The sequence below is a fragment of the Microtus ochrogaster genome, chromosome 18, assembly GCF_000317375.1.
Source record: "Microtus ochrogaster isolate Prairie Vole_2 chromosome 18, MicOch1.0, whole genome shotgun sequence".
Taxonomy (NCBI): Eukaryota; Metazoa; Chordata; class Mammalia; order Rodentia; family Cricetidae; genus Microtus; species Microtus ochrogaster.
The window spans coordinates 4,836,313-4,845,607 of record NC_022020.1 but is presented as its reverse complement, the minus strand read 5'-3'; the positions used below and the strand labels follow the sequence as shown (position 1 = coordinate 4,845,607).

Genomic DNA, 9,295 nt, shown 5'->3' with positions numbered 1-9,295 from the left:
GCGCGCGCGCGCGCGCACACACACACACACACACACACTGATTTGCTTTCCGGAAAGCCGCTAGGCAGCTGAGCCTAGGGAGCACACTGCCCCTGGCGCCTCTGGGACAGAGGTGAAGGGCCCAGACCATATTGACAGATTCGACCACGTTCAGGTTCTAGGGGCTCGGGTACGGGCCCTCAATTCTATCCTCCACATTTCCAAACATTTTAGTAGTGTCACCAAACAAAGGAGGAAGATAGATCATTGTTTTTTCTCTCATGGTCGCAAAATTCACTTTAGAAAAAAAGAAAGAAAAAGAAAAGAGAAAGAAAGAAAGAAAGAAACACAGAAAAAGAAAAACTGGCTTTCCGAACGAGAAATAGGTTAGAGAAATAATTTCTCATGTCAGCTAATGTAAAAATCAAACTGTTTAACCCGATCGGCTGGCTAAAACAAGACCTGAGCTGCCTGGAAACTCACTCCAGTTTGCTACTTTCGGACTCCTGGACTCTGGCAACGACACCCTCGCGGCAAAGGCACGATTCAAAACCGTCCCCCACCCCCCGGCCTCAGGCTAGCCGCTCCTGGGGAATGGAAGGCCAGCGGGATCCAGGGTGCTGAGGAAACAGAAAGCACCCCAAACTAGGGGGAATCCCAAGGTCTGGAGATGATCCCCATCATGTCCCAAATAACTCCTAGAAGTTTAAGTGTTTTTATGTTTTTTGCTTTGTTATGTTTTGTTTCTCTTTCTTTTCCATTTTCTTTTGCCTCTCCTGTCTTCCCTTCCCAGTTTTGCTAATCTTCAACGAAACCTTTTCTCACAGAACTATTTCGCCCTGAGGAGCAAGCCCTCCAGGCGAACCTTATTCCTACCTCCGAAAGAGAGCAGGCTCTGGGGCATTGCTCCCCCCCCCCCCCCTTCATTTAGTTGGGCCGGGCCACCCCACCAGTCGCCTTTCAAATCTAGCAAGAACGCAGCAGCCAATTGGGCAAGGGGCGGGGGCTCTGTAGCTGAAACGGAAGGGGTGTTTGGGGACTTGGTGGCGTTTGGCTTCCGGGGGCACCACAGACCTGGGCCTGGACGCGCGTCGCCATACACCTTTGGCCTGCAAACTCAAGCTTGTCATTTTACGAAGCTTCTCTCTGTTTCAACGTCGATTCTGAAAGGAGGGAAAATATACACGCAATTTCTGTCTTAAACAAGGTTTGGATTTTAGATATAAAAATATTAGGCTGAGGCTATAATTCACTGGAAAGTTACTTATTGTGCAAAGATGCAAGTTCTATTCCCACGCACTCCAAAATGAGAAGGAAATACACGTGTATTAAAAAGAGCCTTGTCAATTATACCACATTTCTTACTGTCCTGGGGACTCTTCCACCCAACGATACAGGTCACCTTGGCTCTCCCCCATTCTCCCCAGTGTCCCAGTCCAGTAAAAGGGTGGATTGTGTCCCCATATGGGACACCAGAATACTCTTACGCTTGCCTTTCCTTGCCTCCCTTTCTCCCTTCCAATGCTACCTTCTTTTCCCTTTCTTTTAATCCCGCTTCTCCCCTTTCCTTCCGCCCCTTTATTCTTAATTTCCCATAAACAAACAAAACCGCTCCAGACGTGATCAGGTGGCGGGAGAGAAGGTCTCCCCAATTTCTGGTGCAGGTCCCCCCTTCCACTTGGCCTCGGGCGGTGGGAATCAAACCACGCAAGGGACCCCGCCCGGTGAGCGCCCAGTCCTGGGTGACCCCGGCCGGCAGCCACTGACTCAACGCCGAGGTGGGCTCGCAGCTGCCCAAAAGGTCATCGCGGTGGCACCCCTCTCCGTGCGCTGTTTACGTGACTTAATGTACTTCTTACGCGGCAGTAAGGCGCGGTGGCGATAAGGGGGGGGAGCCAAGGAACGTCGCCGTAAAAGCCCCACGCTGGGCTCCTGCGGCCCACCCTCAGCCATTAACCTTTTTACTTTCTTCTTCCATCTCTCTTAAAGCTTGTTATCTGGGCCACCCAATGACCGACGAAAGATCTTCCCTCCCCACGTCTCCCATCGCCGTTTTAAACCAAATAAATTTAGCTATTAAGGGCCGAGACGTCTGACAAAAGATCGAAAGGTGTCTCTCTGGGATCGCTTAAAGAAGCCAAGAAGCTGGCGACTCTCGGAATCCCGATAAAGAAATTCCACGCCGGCGCCGACCTCCCTCCCCAGCCTGCTTGCACCCAACACCCTGAGATCAGGACCTCAGAGGTCCACTGGGACTTGTGGCTACAGCTAAGGCAATGTCTCGGGTACCTGGGGCTGTTAGACTTTGGGAGCAGGGCACTGAGGTCCCTAGAGCAGTGATACCTAAAACATTTCCTGCCAAGCTTGCAGAAGAACCAAGGCCAAGGAAACCCAACCTAAGCATTTAAATTTGCTTTTCCCCCCTTTTCCTTTGAGACAAAGTCTCTCATCAAACATGGCAGGCTGGCCTCAAACTCATGATCCTCAGGTCTGTGCAGTATTGGGATTCAAATGTAGCCTTGTCCCGCCGTTTTTATTGTTTGTTAATACTGAGTAATAAAGACAATACCCAATCATACCGGTCTACCTTCCCTGTGATTGACTTTAGGAGCAGAGAAGCAACCCTTGTGTCTTGGGGTCCTAAGCAGAGCTCATCCCCTGGTAGAACTGGTGGTCGATCTGCACCCTGGGACAACCCAGGAAGGGTGTAGACTTTCCGAGGTTGGTTTGATCAAAAAAAAGTATTTGGAGTCATGACTAATTACAACTCAGCATGGCTGCTTGAAGCCCAAGGCTATGGGCTAGCCAAAGCCACTACTTCCCTCTCTGAGGGTGAAGCCAGCAGGGCTCAGGAAAGCACGGGGAGCACATAGCTGGGATGGTAGACAATGTTTCCATGTTTTCTGGTTCTTTGAAATAGGAAGGTCTGAGAGGTTGAGGGTGGGGACGAGGCACAACCGAGGTCCTTTGGGGTCCCAGTGGGCATGAACAGATCTTGTCTGCTCCCCAGTCTTCTCTCTGGCAGATATTGGACTCATTCATTTTCTGGTCACCTTATGCTGGGGTGTGAACTTACAGGCACCCCTTTTCCTCTTTCCTCTTTTCCTTCCCAAACCCAGCCTCTGGAAAGAGAGACAAGGAAGACTTGGAAAGAAAAGAGAAGTTCCACTTCCAAGAGACATAAATTTCCAGCCTCATGGGATGAGCTAGACCTGAGGTCTCCTTGGCTGTGACTGACATCCTGAGCATGTAGGCCGGATGAATTCTGGGATCTAGATTCCACTGCTTTGGGTCCCTCCTCCCTGTTGAGCAGCGTGTACCCTTTTATTTATTTTTTCCTAAGGCCAGGAAGAGATTGAGAAAGAGAAGTAGGAAAAAAATGAGTTTTTGAGAGATTTTCTAAATTATAAATGCCATCCTTGAGTCAGTGAGAGGGGAGTGACCGAGAAAAGTTACTACTCAGAAATATGACCTCTCCATTCAGTTATGTTGCAAATATGCAGAGAATTAGGACCAAAGGGTTTGACTACCACAGCCCTCCAGCTTCTTGCCAACAGAACACGTCCGGAGTATGTATGGCAGAGAGAAAAAACAGAAGAGACAGCTCCGAGCCTGCAAGGGTTTACACCCCAGCAGGTTGGCACCTCTATCTCTAAAGAGCCGGTTAGACAAAGTCCCACAAGCAGCTCAGGTCTTTCTCTGAAAGGGCTTGCAGACATCCTCCAGATGGCAAAGGTCCTCTAGCTCATACACTTAGGGAATTCCCAAGAGCTCCCCTGGGCCAGCCCAGGACTTGGGGCTACCATACCAGATCCTAACACTTGCCACCATCTGTTTTCTGTGTGATGAGGGCAAACATCCTACCTTCTCCATTCCAGCTCCCTCATCTGTTAAATAAAGCTTAGAAAACCAAGCAGGGTATGCTGCCCTGCACTCCACCGCGCTCAGAGGCTGAGATGGGGAACTAGGATTCTCAGACCAGCCAAGGCTGCACAATAACAAAAAACAAACAAAAAACATTGGGGGGGCCTGAGGACTCAAATGGCAAAGGCGCTTGCTGCCCATATGACCTGAGTTTCATTGAGACACACCATGGAAAGACACTCAACTCCACAACTTTTCCCCCCGACCTCCACTTATGTGGGCACATACACACACAAATGTGATTTTTAAAAATTAAGGAAAGGATAGAAGGAAGAAGGAAAGAAAAAGAGGGGGGAGAGGAAGAGGGAGGAACTCCCTCTTTTTGAACTCATTGGAGACTAAAAGCTTCAGCAGTAATGCTGGTCCCTGGTGAGTTCTACAAATTCTTACAAACACCCTCATATATGGCGCCAAATTTCAACTTCATATGTGACCTAACTGCCCCTGGACTAAAAGAACTCCAGGAAAGCACTCCTGCTTGACTTCGGGAGCTCTGTATCCCGGCACCACAGCTTTTCATTTATGGCATTATGGTAGGAAGAGGGCGAGGGGTGAGACAAACATGGGGCCTTTGAAGAGGAGACATTCCTCATTCCCCCCCCCCCCCCTTGCAAAAGCCAGCAGCAGACTCCAACATCTCCTGCAGGACCAAGATAGCAATCTTGAGGCTTCTCAAAAAAGAATCCCAGCCCTCCACAGCAGCCCCCCTGCCAGCTCCTCTCAGGAGACAGATAGAAGGGAATTAGTCCCAGCCATTAGGAAAGGCAGAGGAGATTGGTGGAGATATTGGGGGCCAGAGTAACTCTCAAGTTTTATATATTTCAATTTAGTATTGTAAGAGATTTAACCCACTTTAATTTTTCATTGTTTTGTGGGTTTCTTCCCCTTTCTTTTCTTTATTTAGTGCTGGAGATGGAACCCAGGGCCTCATGACTGCCAAGCCAAGCTATGCCAGTCATGGGAGCACACTCTCATCACAGGGCACACAAGGCATCTACAACCTTGTATGCTTCCTTCTCTTCTTCCTCCTGCCACTGTGCGCTCTAAAGCAAGCTCCAACCCTCAACAGAGCATACTGTTCTGTAGCTAAGACAGTGGAAGAGAAGCCTCCTCCACAAGGCAGAGCCAGGGTGGGTATGAGAGCCTTTCTCTCCTCTCTACCAGCTCTTGGTCCCATTTCGACCCAGAGATTGCTTGTCTTCCTCTGGTCCTCCACAGCCCTGATCTCCATTTGATTTACTGAGTGTTGTCATTTCTCCGCTCTTTACTTTCACAATCACACATTCAAACCTGATAAAGTTCAAGACCCTGAGTGCTTGCAGCTTCCCAAGACTGACAGTCCTCCCGCCCTCCACCCCAGTCCATCAGCTGAGGCTGATTGAATCCTCATGGACAGAAACCTCCAGGGATCAGAAGAGCAGCTAGTCCAAGAGGGCCAGGGAATGCTAGTGTTCCCCTGCCACCTCCGCTATCCCAGCAAACCTCAGTCCCTTCTGTCCATGAAACAGATTGTTGAAGGAGTAAAAGACCTGAGCTTGCTGTGTGCAGAATGGGCTAAGACGAGAGGCAGAACCCTAGGCACTGGAGGCAGTGCTGGATTTCTTAAATGTACTAAACAGCAATGGAATCAAGGTCAAGACACTTAACCTCAAAGTGCCTCAGTTGCTCCATCCATAAAATGGTAAAAATATTGCTTTGCACCAACATCCATCACAGACTAATGACCAGGGTCCTCCTTGCCACAGGCTCTCTTTGAAGCTCCGTGGAGATGGCATGTATATCTGGCCTGGCTCTTTGGTTCTTGTCAGGTTCAATACAAATTTAGACGTTAATCTAAATACTACACTAGTAGGCTAAACAAAAGGAATGATTCATTTCCAAAGGCTTAACAGTTAACTTAGACTTGAGTTCCTAGATCACAGAAATGTCTTCTGAAGGAAGATACTTTTCTTTTCGAGACAGGGTTTCTCTGTAGCGTTGAAGTCTGTCCTGGAACTCACTTTGTGCAGAGGAGACCAGGCTGGCCTTGAACTCACGGAGATCTGATTGCCTCTGCCTTCTGAGTGCTGGAATTAAAGGCGTGCGCCACCATCGCCCAGAAGATGCTTTCTAAATACTTTATTTTCTTCCTTTAAATGTAAGTGAGCAAAACCAAAGAAGACACTAAATGTGACCGCAAGGATGGAAGCCTTCCTTCACTCTTAGTGAGTGTGACCCCTGAGGATGGAAGCCTTCCTTCACTTGTAGTGACTGTGACCCCGAGGATGGAGCTGTCACTCTTGGAGAGAACACCATGGCGCTGGTGCAGTTACCAAACACTTATTTATTGCCCAAATTAACGCTTTTATTTATCTTAAATTAGCAGAGTTTTCTGGGGCGGGGGAGTAGCCCAGTGGCAGAGTATACCCCTAGCATGCTCAAGGCCCTGGGTTTGATACCTAGCACTAACCAACAACCAAACAAATTAAATACATCTAACCGAGGTAAAGTAAGGTAGCGTGGCTCAAGTCAAGTGAGCAGCTGCCAATCTGAGTGTGCTCGCTCACCTTGGGGATCAGAGAGGAGAGAAGGCTGACACAGTGCTGTGGCTTGGTGGCTCTAGCCCCAAAGAGCTCACATCGGAAATTTTTTCAGTCTTTCTGAAGAAAATGATGTCAAGCCAGGAGGTGGTAGTGCACGCCTTTAATCCCAGCACTCTGGAGGCAGAGGTAGGCACATCTGTGAGTTTGAGGTCAGCCTGGTCTACAAAAAGACCCTTTGAGAATAATAGAGGAGCTGCTATTCCAAGACTATGAACTTTGAAAGATATAATTTACCTCTCTAACTCTTTCATCCAAAACAGGTAAGCAATGTCTAAGAAACAACTACTAACCCTATTGAGTAAACAGAGCGTCTGGGAGTGATGATGGTGGCCTATGAAGCCCAGCACTTATGAGGCGGAGGCAGGTCATCATATACATGTGAGACCCTGTCTTAACAAGATGGAAAACTGGGCTGAAGAGATGGCTAGTGGTTAAGAGCACAGACTGCTTTTGCAGAGAGGACCCGGTTTTGGTTCCCAGCACCCATGATGGCTCACAACCATCTGTAACTCCAGTACCAATGAACTGATGCCCTATTCTGGTCTCTGTGGGCCCCTTATGCATGTGTTAGCAGTGCATAGACATAGAGCACTAAGATTAAACAAATCTCCAAAAGTTAAAGAGAATCAAAGCAAACCCAGATGTCACTTTTGGCCTCTAGTCAGAAGATGCCATTTGAATATTCCAGAGTCGCTTCCTTCTGGCCAGTGCTGGCCTCTGCAGAAGTCAGATTGCTACTCCATTTACAGTACCACAAATTAAAGGCTTGTAATTATCCAAAAAAAAAAAAAAACAGTATAAATGTTACATCATTTATGAAGACTACCCCATTGTAATACCTAGCCAAACCACAATGTAGACCCGCAAATAAAGCAGTCAGCCTTCACCTTTCTAATTTCTTTCTCTCTCTCTCTCTCTCTCTCTCTCTCTCTCTCTCTCTCTCTCTCAAGACAGGATTTCTCTGGCTGTCCTTGAACTCACTCTATAAACCAGATTGGCCTCAAATGCAAAGATCCACCTGGCTCTGGGATTAAAAGTGTGTGTCACCTCCACCAGGCTCTGGTTTCAAATTTCAAAGGCACCTTTGTGTCAAGAGTTTGGTGGCCAGGCAGTGGTGCCTCTGATCCCAGCACTCAGGGATCTCTGTGAGTTCAAGGTCAGCCTGGTCCACAAGAGCCAGTTCCCCAGGACAGGCTCCAAAGCTACAGAGAAATGGCTGGGTGATTAGAAGGGAGCCTATAAAGAGCATCTGAAGGCGATAAAGCGCACAACAACCAACTTGAAGGCTGACTGCCTAGACTCCTGAGTTTAAACCCCAGAGGCACAGTTTGCTTTCTTTCACTGTGGTCCTTATGCAAATCCTTTCCTATCACTGCTTCTCATCTTCACCTGTACAAAAGTGAAAATCAGCGCAGTGCCTTCCATACCCACCCGGTAGGCTGTTGGAATTGTTTTGGCAAGAAAAACGAGAAACTTCTATTTTAGGGTATTTATCAGGGATGGAAGTGAGGAAAAGGAGATATCAAGGGCTGAGACTTTAGAGAGGCAAGTTGATCAAAGGCATAAGGAGAAGACCTAAAACAAAGTCTTTGAGAAGATGAGATTTAACCTACTGGGGATCACAGAAAGCCATAAAGAACCTGAGTATGTTGATGGAGTCTGAGGAGGAGGAGTGTTTGAGGTCAACCTGAACTACGTAACAAACAAAACCAAAAATCCCCACGCGATGGGCAATTGCGAAGGCTCAGTGAGTAAGGGTGTGTGTATCAAGTTGAATGTATTAGTTGCTGCTGTCTAAAGAAACAGAACTAATAGAATAAAGGCAGATATACAGACACATATATTATATTATATGATATATGATTGACTTACACAGATGGCTGGGTAGTCCAACAGTGGAGACCTGGTAATAGTTTACAAAGCTGGATGTCCATAGTCCCAACCTGGCACCACAGACATGGAGGATTACTGCAGAACTGCTGGTTCAAAGTGTACATTGGAAACCCAAAAAAGGTAGCTCAAGAATGTAAGAGGAGGGGGGCGGTGGCGGGGAGGAGGCGGAAATCCTCAATAAATAAATAAATTAAAAAAAAAAACACAACAAAAAAAAAAGAATGTAAGAGGAACAGAAGACAGATTACCTGCCAGGGACGGAGTGGGGCTTTTTAATTTATTTCCTTCCATCAGGCCTGAGACAGCCTACTTGTTTTTATTTCTTTCAGAACAGGGTTTCTCTGTGTAGCCCTGGCCATCCTGGGACTCTCCCCTACACCAATCTGGCCTTGAACTCAGAGATCTGTCTGGTGAGTGCTGGGATTAAAGGTGTGTGCTACCACACCTGGCCCAAGAGTGCCCAGAAACTTGCATTTTAGAAAATTCCAGACCTAGTCAAGTTGACAAACAAGACCTGAGTTCTACCCTGAGACCATCACAGCAGAAGAATAGACACAAGCTGTCCTCTGACCTCCCCAGGAACATCATGGTGCATATCTAAGTGTAAATTCGCACGCATGTACACACATACACACACAAGAAAATGTGTTTAAAAGAATTTTAAAAGCCTTGATCCAGAGCTACTCTGAGCAGGTGTGGTGGTGCACTCCAAGTGATTGCAGACCTTAGTAGGATTTGTGAGGCGGGGGTAGGAGGATCGATAAGAGCATTCTTGGTCACATGCTGAGGCCTACCTAATCTATATGAGGCTAATCAATCAACCAATCAATAAAAGTGAGGTTACATGACTTTAATGCGATGCATCAGCAAATTGTTTCACTATAAAATATATTACGTTGCCGGGCGGTGGTGGCGCA

The 9,295-nt window shown here is 47.5% G+C and overlaps 1 long non-coding RNA gene across 1 annotated transcript in view; it reads left to right on the top strand.

Moving 5' to 3' along the window:
* Window positions 1–2,547, top strand: part of LOC101980059 — a 3,670-nt gene extending 1,123 nt beyond the window's left edge. The window contains exon 4 of the long non-coding RNA XR_258475.2: window positions 1,969–2,547. This is a non-coding gene — a long non-coding RNA (uncharacterized LOC101980059). The remainder of the gene's footprint in view (window positions 1–1,968) is intronic.
* The last annotated feature ends 6,748 nt before the right edge of the window (window positions 2,548–9,295 follow it).